This window comes from Camelus dromedarius, chromosome 6 (genome assembly GCF_036321535.1).
Source record: "Camelus dromedarius isolate mCamDro1 chromosome 6, mCamDro1.pat, whole genome shotgun sequence".
Lineage (NCBI taxonomy): Eukaryota > Metazoa > Chordata > Mammalia > Artiodactyla > Camelidae > Camelus > Camelus dromedarius.
This window is the reverse complement of record NC_087441.1, coordinates 16,728,558-16,742,854: the sequence shown is the minus strand read 5'-3', so window position 1 is coordinate 16,742,854 and position 14,297 is coordinate 16,728,558. Positions and strand designations below refer to the sequence as shown.

The 14,297-nt window shown below is 37.6% G+C and overlaps 1 long non-coding RNA gene across 3 annotated transcripts in view; it reads right to left on the bottom strand.

Annotated features, from left to right (window-relative positions):
• LOC105092078 (uncharacterized) overlaps positions 1–14,297 on the bottom strand; it is a 330,628-nt gene that overhangs the window by 159,902 nt on the left and 156,429 nt on the right. For all 3 annotated transcript variants that reach the window (XR_010381220.1, XR_010381222.1, XR_010381221.1), the window contains exon 3: positions 12,017–12,103. This is a non-coding gene — a long non-coding RNA (uncharacterized LOC105092078). The remainder of the gene's footprint in view (positions 1–12,016; positions 12,104–14,297) is intronic.

The following is a 14,297-nucleotide window of genomic DNA, read 5'->3' as shown; positions in this document are numbered from 1 at the left end:
GAATATTCCACAGAAGTAAGCAAAAGTTAAAACAAAAAAACTCGTGAAAGCTGGGACCACACATGGGCTGTGGGGTTTGCAGCACTGACCAAAACAGAAGGGTGGGAACTAAGTCTTGCACCCCACAAATGGTAGAAGGCTGAAACCTACATGAACATCAAGCCCCAGGGAGCAAATATGGGCAATAATTAGAAAATTAAAAAGGCACTCCATTGCTTTAATTAATGATTGATAGATATGTAAGTAAGAAAGTCTGCATCTAAGAAAATAGATATAAAAAGAAATACGTTTAAAATTTTCAAAGAGAGATTATCACTTGTGAAGTAAAATCAGGCAATAAAATTATTTCTATACCAATAACCAAATAAATAAATTGAAGCAGTAACCAAAAATTTCTCTTTCTCCCAGCACCCCATAGTCTACAAACCCCCAACAAGGACTCTGGTTCAGGAACACTTAATGGACAAGCCTTCAAGAGACAGAGAATCCCAATCTTACACTAGCTGTCCCAGAGAAATAAAAAAATAATAAAAGTCACTTACCTTGTTTTATTAGGCCAATAAATCCTGATACTGAAACTTTCAGAGTATAAGGAAATAAACACATTGGCCAATTTTACTTATGAAATATACATAAATAGCTGAATAAAACATTCGCAAATAAAACATTTGCAGATCAAATCCAATAGGTTATATTAAGAATATGCTCACAAACATGTACTTTTTAATCTTTTCTTGGAAAACAAGAATGACTAAGCAATAAGAAAAATCGATCAATAAAATTTACCATCTCAACGAATGAAGGGAGAGATGACTTCTCTAAATATATTTTTAGAGCCCAAAAGCTTGGGGTAAAATTCGGTATTTATTCTTGGTTTTTAAAAAGCTGTTAAATTAGAATTAGAAGAAAACTGTCTTAACCTGAGAAAATGTATTTACAAATATCTTTAGAGTGAGTATTAGGCTTAAAGATGGACCTTTGAAAAATCCCCTTTAAAGTCAACTATAATTTTAAAAAACTGTTATTACTTCTGCTGTACAGTATTGTATCAGATGTTCAAGTCAATATAATAATACAGTTAAAAAGAAAAGAAAAGAAAAGAAAAGGAAACAAAAGAAAAGAAAAGAAAAGAAAAGAAAAGAAAAGAAAAGAAAAGAAAAGAAAAGAAAAGAAAAGAAAAGAAATAGGAAGACTGAAGAGGAAAATCCAAATCCTCTCCCCACTTTTTTTTCCAGGTTTCACGACCACCTACATAGAAAACCTGAGCAAATTAGATAATTAGACTTAACAAAATTTATAAGCACATTCAACAAGGTTACTGAATATATAAAACATAAATAATAGGACTCTGCTTGGGTCATGATCACAAATGGATGAAGTCACTGTGAGGGAAAAGAGCATCACCAATGTACACCCACTTGTCTGCTGCCTATTTCCTCCATATGCCGAGGGTGACCTTCTAGCCTGTCTCTCTTCCTCACCTGTGTGTCTAAGGAAGCTGGCAGCACTTTAGCTCACTTTACCAAAAAAGCTGGCCTGAGTATGGAAATGTCCCCAATTTGGGATTTATGCAGAGAAAACGGGAGAGATTATAACACTGATGTAAACTGCATATTCCAAATAAGCCTCATCAGAAGCCCACACAAGAGGCACTGGCAGTAACCCAACTAATAAATGACATCTTACTTCCCGTTTACTCCTTTGAGAATGCCCAAACCAAAATTCCTGCGTTTTTTTTTTTTTTTTTTTCCTGGCAGGGGAATATTGCTTTTTGTTTGAGGGTTTTTTTGCGTTTGTTTGTTTCGCTTAATACAGTTCTAGAGCATCAGAGATTCACCTTGAATGCCTAGGCACACTAGCTTCCTCCTGTGCACTCTCACATTCCGACAATTTCGTTCACGCTGTTTCCTCAATTACGAATGATTCCTCCCTTCCCCGATCAAAAGTTTATTCTTCATAAAAATTCTGCCCAAGTGCATTCTCTATGAAGCATCCAGATAATTTCCAGTTAGTGGCAGCCCAGTGTTTATACATGCCTGTGTTTATGTCTATGTCTACTTGTGCATTATGGTGGGGCATCAAGCATTGTATATGCAAGTATCCTAACTATATCTGTGGAGTATTTTAAAGTTCACCCTAGTGCTGTCCAACAGCATTTTCTTCAATAAATGGAAATGTTATATGTCAGCATTCTCCAAAACTGTAGCCACTATCCATTTACGGCAGATAAGCACTTGGAATGTGGCTGTAGGACTGAAGAAATGAATTTTTTATTTTATTTTATTGTCATAAATTTAAATGTAAATAGTGGAGTTTGAAAGCTTTCTTGTGACAAAAAAATTACACAAACTAACATGACAGTCTGACAAATAACTGAAATCAAATTAATTTCCAACTTTAGTTACCATCTTAGGTGTTTGATAGCGTCTACTTACTGCTCTTTCTAGATGGTCCCTGTGGTTGGAGGGACTTCATTAAGAACAGAAAACTTAGTACTTGTTTTAAAGGAAGTTATAACCCTTCAACAATGAGTATTAGAAATATTCCAGGCATGAGAAACGGCAACCACAGAAGTATGGAGGTGAAAAAGCACTTTATTTTTAAAAATTAATTTACTTGAGGACCATGGAAGATATAGGCAGAGACTTGCACTTTCTCTTAAATATTATATCCCTCCTACCTACCTCTAATATCCTATTCTAGGGTATTGTTCTGGAATTGTGTCTGTTTCTCTCCAGTATCATCAACTATTTCCTCTCTATTGATTGATTCCCAGTACAGCATAATAAAGCTGTTATTTCTCCCATTACAAAGGGGGTGAGGGGAAGCACTTTGGGGGGCTCCTTTTCCCCAGCAGCACCCAACTCATTTCATCTCATTTCTCTCTTTTGTTTCTCGGTGATCAAGCATTTGATTAATGTTTCATCAACCAATTGGCAGCATTTGACACAATTTGTTTAGAGCAGACGTTAGTACCTCTAGGAAAGTCAGGATTCAGGATTCAACAACTCTCCAAGAGGCAGTCTACAGGGCTTCTAGGACAGCATCTTATCTTGCTTTTCCTCCTGCCCACCTGGCAGCTTCTTCCCAGTCTCCATTTACATACATCAGTCACCCAGAGAGCCTGATAACTTATCAAAAGACCACAATTAATAACTGGCAGACCTGGAAACCAAACTCCATCATCTCCGACTTCAAGTCAGTGCCAATTACAGTCATGTTAAATACTTTTATAGGATATTGGATAGAGGTCTCAGAAAGAGCCATTTCCTACTTGACTATGCCCCAGGGAAAGGAAAAAAACAGAGACTAGAGAAAGATGGCTGCTTAGACACAGATGCCTCATCTAAAATCTCTCATTTGATGTACACATTGAGTGAGATTTCCTTGGTCACCAAATTAATAATAGTATGTGGTCCCCATCCTGGGACACAAAAACTTTGCAATTACAGTCACTAGCAACTCATGTAGTCCACAGCTTCAGACAGAAAAATCCAGGGAGGGGGTAGATTAATTTAATTCATAAAATAAATTTAATTAAATAAATGCATACTTGTACTGTGGGATCATTATGTTCTCACGATTGTCTCTTCCTGGACATAAACAGACTCACAATTACCATATAAATTACCTGCACAAGGATACAATCGTAATAACTTGTATTTGTTCACTATTATTTGCTTTGCAAAATCCTCATATCTGTTATCTCACTTAATATAAGTGGCAATGGACTAAACTGATAAAAGGTACAATATTTGCAGCTTGCTTGGAAATCACTTAGAAAATTTTTACTTAGTGCAGAGTATTGGCTTCACACCTGTGCCCTTCAATCTGCCAAATGGTATCCCTCCAGGTGCACTTGAGGATGCTGATCATTAATCTGCATAGTCTAAGAATCCTGAAATCTGATGGCCTCATAGATGCTTTTCTTCCTATACACTGAGAAAATTTTTAGAATTGCATATAGCAGATTATAAAATAATGTTTCTTCTGTAAAGCTAGTATAACTCTGAAATCTTTCTCTTCTGGTCCAAAGCACACAAATAAGCTGGCAGTCTAGGGCATTAGGCAAAGTCCATCTGTTTGGTCAGGCATCTGTCCAAAAGAAGACAAAGATTTTCTTTTCTCCCGCATGGATTTTTTTTTTTTTTAATTTAAGTTCCCCTAGTAAAGGAAACTGAAACTGAGCCATGATAGCTATACTTGGATGTGCTGAAGAATAATGCCTTCTCTCAATATTTTATTCCTAAATCTTCCCATACACCACCCAACCACTATCACGTAACCAAATATTGATATTTGCCACTAGACATTGAAATTAATATGTTCACATTGCTTCTCTCTTGTTCAGTGAAGGGACAAGTTTTCTGTTAGATCCTCCAGCTCTGTGCTCACAAGACATACTGTGCTCTTAGTTACATGTTCAATGAATACCCTTTCCCATGGCACCATAAGCTCCAAGAGTGCCAGGGCTGGTCTCCCCACTGTACCCCGGCATCCAGAATAGTACCTGACACAGAACAGTTTTCTTCTCACACAAGAAGTTTGCTCATTACTCAATATTGAATGTATGGTTAAGTCAGTCCTTCTGTCAAAAACACTCTAGATGTGTAGATAAATATTCACGAAATGCCACGACTTAAGACTCTTCAGACTTCCGATACTGATTTTCTGACTGATATGAAGATTAGGTGCAACACAGTGTATCACAATACCAAACATCATAACTTGAGAAAAGTTTGAATGCATAATGTATCGTGTGATCTGACTATGATGGAAAATGAGGATGGATTCCCCTTAACTGGAAAGCAGTGTCTACCTACAATAACTAGCAGGGCATGGAAAGTAGAGTTGTTGTAAATTTGAAACAATAACAATGTAAGTCATCACTAGCTGTCAACCAAAAGTCACAGGGCAGAGAAGCTCTAATACAGCAGCACTGTGTATGCAACTGAGGCACAAAAACTCTATTTGGACTGAAAGCTCACCCCTACCCCTGCACAGGGGAACTGTTAATACAGGAAGGAAAGGAGGAAAAGAGAAAAGAAGGGAGAAGGGAAGAAAGGGAGGGAGGAAAGCAAACAAGGAGATAGGGAGGGAGGGAGGGAGGAGAAAACTATTGCCAGGGCCACCTAAAACAAATTTATCTTAGATTCTTCTTGCATTAACTAAAACATAACGACTCATGCATTTCAGAAAAGAATGCACTTCTTGCTAACACAAACGCTTAGCTCACAATAACATGTAGAATTAGCTCAGACCAATCTCATAAATGCGTTAAGACTCAGCTATGTCCAAAGGGCAAATCTGAAAGATTCTGGAACTGCGGTCCAGCAGTTAATTAGCATGACAGAGCTAAATGCCTCTTGGGAAGGAACCCACCCTCAGGCTGAAAAAGAGCAGCAATTTCAAACACAGCATCTAACTGACATTCAGATGTGTCCTTAGCCCCAGAGCCCGTGAACTTGGCCCAAGTCTACTGTAAATGACTGTGACTACACTAAAGTGCTACAAGCCGTCAGGAACACAAACGGCTCGACCTGAGAATGGGGACTAAGTATTCCAGAGGAATACTGAGAGAAGAAGGCTCTCCATCTAGCAGGACACGTGGCACAATGTAAGGCCATCCGATGCTCAGCTTCGAAGGATTGGAACGGCTTCTGACATCCTTACAACTGCAGCTTTGGTATCCACAGAGAATGGAAGCTGCAGTTTTGGCAAAAGTAAGAGGCATATTTGCAGAAGTTTTCCAGAACCATATTCACCATCATGGTACCAATACTAAAGCAAGAGACTGGTCTCGGGTATCTGAGACACCGCCTAGAGGGGAATTGAAGGTTCCGCAATAGTACGGAGAGATGAAATCAGAGAAACACTAATTCTATAACTGCACACCTCTCAACTCTTAACCAACGTGATCTGGTGAAAAACAAAATGCATATGATCTTGAAACAACTAAACAATCTTAAAGCTTCCAAAAGGCCAGTGCAAAAATACTCCTATTTATATGTTAAATGTTTCTGGTTTTCCTCTTCTGAGTGAGCGCCAAGAGCAGATCATGCACACATCACATAGGACTATAAGACGAACCACAAATAACTTAAGATTTGTCAGACAGCGACTAGTTCAACCACGGACCAGCTTCACACGTTACATCGCCAACACACACAGCAGCTGCCCTGCGAAGAGCACGTTCTGACTGAAATCTGAAATAAGTGAAAAATGCCAAAATTACTACTAAGATTAACTCAATAAAATAACTTAGGTTCCACAGTGTCAGTCTTCAATATACTCAAAAAACACTTGCAAGTTCTTTATATCATGAATGCTGAGGACTTTTATATCATTTTTAAATAGATTTATCATTCCAGATTGGAAAAGTCAGATTAAGATGAGCTCTGGAATACTACACATTTGGTTGACATGAATATAAATATCTCAAAAACCCAAGCCTAAGTGCCCGATAAGTGGATAATGAGTCGAAGAGCTGAGTTTCCTATGCTGGAGCTCTGAATTGTTCAAATTTGTTCTCCAAGTTTGGATAGGCTATACATTAGTATGGTTATTTACTTCAGAAAACTCAGGATTCAACTAATCTCATGCAGACACAGCATAAAAGAAGACCCCAAAGAATGTTTATAAAAATCTATTTTTTAAAAAAAAAAAAAGCCTTTTTCCATTGATTTCAGTGAGTTAAATAATATTAGAGGAATCTGGATTTGAAATTAGACGGGTTTGAGCTTGGTATCCATATCTACCAATTACTAACTGTAGTCCTTTGGGAAGTTATCAGCCTCTTCGAACAAGTTGACTGATCTTGTAATGATGAGTATTAATATTCCATAGAATTTTATAAAGATAAAAGAAATAATGTGTGTACAATGCCTAGCTCAGCACCTGATACACAACACACACATAAATGGTAGACATTACTGTTACTTCGACTGGTGCTGTTACGTCCACTACTTTTACTGTCAATGTTACTTAATACTACTACTGCTACTAAGAGACCAAGGATGAGCATGGAAAATGCTGGAGATGAGAATAATAAGTAGAGTTCACTTGTTTTCGAATATGAAAAAACAAGAATAAAAATAATGACTATAACATTTCTGGATATCAAATTAGCCCTAATAAATTTTTCTCTATAGAGAGGATTATGGAATTAACATTATCTTGGCATGCTTGCAGAATAGCTCATTAAAACACAGAGGGACTCTCCTCTCTTTAGCCATTTTATCCTTTGGAATGCCCACCCGAAATATGCTAGACTACAAGAACTACAAAACAGCTTCAAATAACAGTGGATATCTTTTTAGGGTTTAAAATATCTAGTGACTGGCAATTAGAAATGACAAAATAAAATAAATGTACCAATGATATTTTTAAAGCAGAGGGCATATTTATGAAGCCCAAAGAATGCTGCAGATACTTAGGTCTGAACCAAGGAGATGGGCAAGATAAGATCTCTAACGTCAAGAAATTTGCAGCATATTATTACAGGTAAAACAAGAGTAAAGCCAAAGCAGCACAACTTGTAAAGGCTGCAGATTAGCTAAGGATGTGAGCAGTGAAGAGTAAAACAGTCACATCAAATTTCATGAAAGTGCTAAGAGATGCTTGAACTGAGTCCTAACAGGTGGCAGAGAGCAAAGGTAAGAGCTTCCAAGCAAGCACTTTATCATAAAACAAATCATGGGGAAAAGACAGAGCTTTATATGTTTGCAAGAACACGGGATCACTGGGTTTGCAAAGCATTTTGCCAAATAGTGGGACCTAAAATTGTATATAAATCAGCAAGCTGGTAACTTGAGAAAATCTGTTTAGGAAAAAAATGTCTATATCAAAATGCCATATGATTTGTGGATGGTGAAGATTACAGGCAGGAAAACTTGTAAGAGGTTGTAATAATCCATAAAGAATATAATCATGAGGACAGAGGGTTTGGGCAGGGTGATTATAAGAGAAATAAAAAGGAAGAAGCAGAAATGAGAAAGGGTCTAAGGGAAGATAAGTAAGACATATTAACTGACTGGATATGGGGATATGTGTCTAAAGAGTTTTAAAAAAAAAAAGAGTCCAAAGTTAAGTCTGGATGCTTGAAAAGAACCATGAGATCCATGGTTGGAGTCCAGGAGTATAGAGAATAGGCCAAGTAAAGGGGAGCCAGATAAAAATTACCCCAGACGGGTGACAGTAAGAGTATGCCTGTTGGGAACATGTAGGGACAGAGCTGTATATCTGGGTACCACTCGTCTTGAGGTTGCTAGGACTCATCAGAGCAGAAAGTGTCTAGAGAGTTGGAGGACAAGACTTGATCTTGGAGATGCTCATAATCAGAAGACAATAGTCATGGGAGCCAACAGTGAGAGGGCTTTAAAAGGAGGGGAAGTGTCTTTAAAATTAAGAATTTCTCAGAAACCATCTCTATGAATGCTCTACCTGTCTTCTGAACTACATCTATAACGGAAAGGGTAAGTTATGATTTATGCGATAAATTTTTATGAAGTGTCCCTTTGTGTCAGACACAGCCTAGGCAGTAGGGAGAGAGAATAAGCCAATGAATTGGAAATGAGGACCTCAGTCTCTGCCTCCTACCCATTCAGAGTCACTGATGCTTGACAATGACAGCCCAGGCTCACCCAGTGCCAGAAAGAATCCAGACCAATGCAATTAGGATCAGGAAGGCAAGACCCATACTTTATTTTGCTATGGGTAAGCTGATACCTGATGTTTTGAAGTTTATACCTAGATATACCCATGGTCAGAACTCCCCCCACCATCTCCCATGTTTATCCCCTTTCTATACTTTGACTGTAACCAAAACTGTTCCCCTCCGAGGACAGTGTAATTTGAAATATTTCTGAACTTCTCTGAACTCAGCCTCCCTAGAGGGGAGTTACTACCACTAAATTAGGTCCATCCTTTCCTAGATTCCTTATCTTTCCTACATATACCACCCAGGAGTTTTTAATGGATACTATTTTAAGAGGGATCTGAGAGTAGTAAAATTATGCTAAAATGTCTCCAATTTCACATATATCTCAAGATACATACTCACTAACAATCTCAAAATAATCTTCACTCTTTCAATGAAAATGTAGCCAAAGCTTTAACTTTCTAATTGAAAACTGAGCAAGGCAGAAGGACTTTCCACCTTTAGAGAGGTCCCCAGACATTGGAGTCAGTGAACTCCCAACCAGATAGCCCTAATAGAATTACATCTGTCTTCCAGCAGTGGTTTGTTTCTGTTTATCAGGGCTTACAATCTTCTGCCCCTTAGTAGCAATTGCTCTTTTTTGGTTTCATGTATTGTTTTTCCAAACTGAAAATGGGACAGAAATGTATAAGAAGAGATCCCAAAAGGCAAAAGAAAAAAAAGTCCCAGAACATCAAAAACCAAATTAGAAAAATTCTTTGCCTAGATGTAGTCAGAATTTAGCCTTGCATTAAGAGCTAAGATATTCCCTCAAGCTGCAAATCAGATTGCAAAATTCAAATTCCATTTACTTAATCAGTAGCTTATAATATTACAATAGCAATGAACCTAGTTTCTGAAGACTAAGGAAGTAAAATATGAGGGCAATGATTTAGTTACAGATTTGTCCTCAAAACATTGACTTATTCACTAAGTGAGTTTGTTTCTTCTGATTTTTAAGACTTACTCTGGACTCAAAAGAGATTCGGTTCAATAAATATTTGTGCATTACCAGATATGTAAAGATACATAAGGCTCCATACCTCTAACTTCTAGGAGTTCTAATTATAAGATCAGTTCAAAATCTTAGCACATCAGGGGCCAAGGCTGTCAGGAATCAAGACTGAAGAAGCAGAGAGGAATGTCAGGGTCAAGGAAGTAAACTTCACTCTGTGTGGTTGGAAGAAGGAGTAGACACTAAACTATTTTAAGCTGGCGCATGATGCGATTCAATTTGCATTTTAGACAGATCACTATGGTGACGATGGGTTGGAGGCAGGCCATTTGGGAGCAGGGAGAATGAGAGGGGCCAGAACTGCAGCGGCAGCAGTGGCAAAACGAAAATGTGGCTGCTCGGACAGACATATGATGAGTAGAATCTGACTAGATCTGGGTTGAACGGAGACAGAGGAATCTTTCTCCTCTGAGAGTTCTTCCAGGGCGCTCACCACATTCCTAACACTGAGGGTCCCACACAAGGGAGGCAAGTATCTCTCTGCCCAAGGCACTGCCCCTTTGCTGCTTCCTTATCAGGCTAGCTATATATTCTAAGTCCTAAAGGCAGCCAGTGTTCTTTACAGTGAGCTGGGATGATCCAACCTGATCTTCACATTTGTTCCTGTTGAATTTATTCTCACTTTTTCTTCACTAAGCCTGATACAATGGAAATGACACAAAACTAAGGAAGTCTGGTGGTCTTGGGGTTTTAATAGTGGCTTTTTTGATAATGAGAGATGTGGCCCTGGGCGAATCACTTACCTTCTCTGAATCTCATTTTGTCTGTAAATTGGGGATTACCCCAGTTATAAATAAAATCCCTTCTAGACACATCTGTTATTTACTCCAAGTAATTCTGTTCTAGTCTACCAACCAGGGATTAGTATGCATAGAAAATACCGATTAACCCCCAAAGAAGTTCAGATAGGTTATATACTAAATGACTTCTTGAAAAAGAAAGTCCCTGAAGCACGATAGACAAAGAATAAAACATAGACTTCTCCAAATTAAAACAAAGACATCAAGAAAGCAAAATAATTCAATGGGATTTGATTATTGGAAAAGTGCTGATCATGAATTAGAAATCTAAGTTTGTTAAGAAAATCACCCAATGAGATTAACTGTCTGGGACTGAAAACTAAGGAGAGGTTTCAGAGGTGGGCACCACTCTTAAACCAGTAAATATTTCCTAGCTGCCAAGTTAATTTCTAATTCCCACTGGCCATCTTGCAAATGGACTTTTTTTAGTGAAGACTTGTTGTTTGTTTGGTTTTTTTAATTTGTTTTGTTTTGTTTAGTAGCTGTCTCTTCCTCTGAGAACAGCATCCCCACATTCTTTTGGGGACCTGCCTCTTTACCCACTCCAGATTCATGGTCTGGGGGCTGCTAGCTTACTCTGTAACCTTTATTCCCTTGTCACAGTAATTTGACCATCTTTGGGTTTCTGATCTGACCTGACCACTATTTTTTAAGATTTTTTCCTGTGGAACTGCGAGGTAGAATCCTTTCCTTCCTGATACTAGAACTAGAAAGATACAGCCTTAAATCTGTCAGTGAAAGAAGATGCTCTGCTGAGAGAAAAGAAAAAAGGATGGTAGATGGAAAGAAAGAGTTCAGATGTCAGGCCCTAAGACCCCTGGCACTGCTCCTTGCCTTGTAAAAATTTCCTTAACTCTTCTTTTGATTCTTAAACCTAGATTTCCTGCCAAAACTAGCTCAAGTTGGATTTCCATATTTTGCAACCGAAAAGGTCCTGACTGATGTAGCAATTTTCACCATAAGGAAGAAAAGTAGAAAGAAGTGGTTTAACTCATGTCATCATTATGACTGGAAAAATAATTTAAGTGCCCAAATACTAGTAGCATGTCAGTGATACCATCTTTAGGTATGTCGAACAACTATATCTATATCTATATCTATATCTATATCTATATCTATATCTATATCTGTATCTATATCTATCTATCTATCTATCTATCTATCTATCTATCTATCTATCTATCTATCTATCTATCTATCATCTATCCATCTACCCTCTGAAATACAGTACTTGCTGAGCCAAACAAACACAAGAGTGGTCCTTGCCAACAATTAAAATTTATACGGTTTGGGTTCTGTTGTTACTGTTGTCATCAAAATGCAATAAAGTCTGAATCATTTGCAAAAACTTTATGAATTTCCTTTTTAGATGCTGTGGATCTTCAGTAAAACATGTAGGAAAGGAAAATCCAAGTGATGTGCAAAGATGGATGCCCACATAGACTGTATCCTCAATCCTCAGAGACACTGTTAGGGACAATGTGTGAGGGAACAGGTACCTACCCATCACTGAAGGCCATCTGGACCATGTCAAAGAAATGCAGTAGGATTCAACTGAAATGGCTGGTCTGTCTACCGTTCAAGTTGATTCTGGGAACAAGAGAAATGAAAATTATTTTCCAGCTATAGGAAAAAAAATAGGCTCAAACAGCTGGCAAAAAAGATAGGGGAAATAAAAATGAAAATAACTACAAATCACTTTTCATGAGAGTCACTTGCTAAACTTGAACAGCTGGGCCTTGAAAGGCTTGGGACAAATTCAACAAAGGAGTGTTAAATTCATTATGTTCTCACTTCTGCTCTGTGGTAAACCAGTTTGACAAAGATCATCGTCACAAATTGTTTTATTATCAGATCAAGTATGTGAATTGCGGGAAAGTCTCTTTCCCATCCTCTTGGGAAAGATAAAAGAAAAACTGTCTTAAGAAATGTGGAAAAATCTTTAAAAATGGCACAAATGAACTTATTTACAAAACAGAGACAGACTTGCAGACATAGAAAACAAACTTATGGTTACCAGGCAAGGAGAGATGAGGGGAGGGATAAGTTGGGAGTTTGGGATTTGCAGATACTAACTACTATACATAAAATAGATAAACAACAAGGTCTTACTGTTTGGCACAGGGAACTATATATTCAATACCTTGTAATAGCCTATAATGAAAAAGAATATGAAAAGGATTATATATATATATATATAAAACAATCACTATGCTATACACCAGAAATTAACACAACACTGTAAATCAACTATATTTCAGAAAAAAAAAAAAGATGGAAAAACAGATTCAGGGACAAAGAATTAAAAATTTAAAGCAAGAGTCTTAATCTTTTTGTTCCATAGATCCCTTTGTCAATTTTGTGAATCTTATGGGCCCTTTTTTATCTTAATAAAGAACATAATCATTTCCCCAGTTTCCTAGGTCAAATATTCAGAATCCTTTATTTCCTTTAACCACAAACTCAAAAATAAGCTGTCAACAAATTGTTAGTTCTACCTCCTTTGCCCATGCGTTCACCCTAGTCAAACCTACTGATGTGAGTCCCACTTACACACTAACACACTGCATCTACTCACCTCCTGCCTCATACTCCAATCTAAATATGGTAGGAAAAAACTGTTCTCTAAAAATTCTAATCATGTTAGTTCACTCCCTGCATAAAACACTCCAATGACTGCACAATTTAATTTGAATAAAAGCAAAACATCTTTGAGACCCTACATAATCTGAACTCTGAACCAGTGACTTAATAATGATAGCTAACATCTATTGAGCACCTATACACCCCAAGCCCTGGTGTAAATTGTTTTTTATGTCTTGTTTTACATTTTTCAATAATTCCATGAGTTGTGTATTGTTATTTACACCTACTTTAAAGACGCAGAACTCAAGACACAGATAGGTTAGGTAATTTGTGCAAAGCCAAATAAATAATAAATGGCGGGTCTGTTATTTAAACCTAGGCTCTAGAGGGTAGGTTCAAAAAAAAAAAAATCCTGAGTGTAGATTCTTAAACACAACACCATTTCACATCTCACCTCCTCCCATTCCCCTGCCTCTAGTAACACTGTGCTCCAACCCCACGTCTTTCTGTTTTTTGAATACACTGAGCTAGTTTGACACTCAAGGATTTGCATGTGCTGCTCTCTTCTCTGGAATATTCTTCCCTCAGATCTTCATATGGTTGACTCTGTCTTATTACTCAGAACTCAGCTTATAACAGGCACTGACAGTTGCCTATCCAAATCTCAAATGTGATGTAATCACCCTCCAAATTAGAACATGATAGTAGGAGGACTTGTCTTACTCAAAAGAAACAGATTTTTAAGAGAAGTGGAGTAGTCCTAAAGGTCAAGAGGGTTAATGTCTGCATATAAATCTTCATTTCCCAAAGAGAGAAGCACATTGGAGAACACTGAGTAAATGATAACAATAATGGTGGCCATTCTGGATCATCCATCGTGGCGCAGGAACTAGATGTGAACAAGACAGGTGAGGTTCCTGTCCTCAACAGCAGTGAAAGAAGACTTCAGTGATCCATGAATAGGGCCACGCATCTTATTTGGCTAAAAGCCAACCATATAACACATGCTTGAATATCATTAATGAAATTTAATCTCTAAAACAGCAAGGGAACAACTGGAGGAAATGACCATTTGGACCTAGTTCTGACAACAAGAATTGATTGGTTAAGTCAAAGTAGTATGAACTTTGAAAGAAAGTGACCATATTATCTTGAATTTTATTTTTTCCAAGGACAGCATGAATTGTACATTTTATGT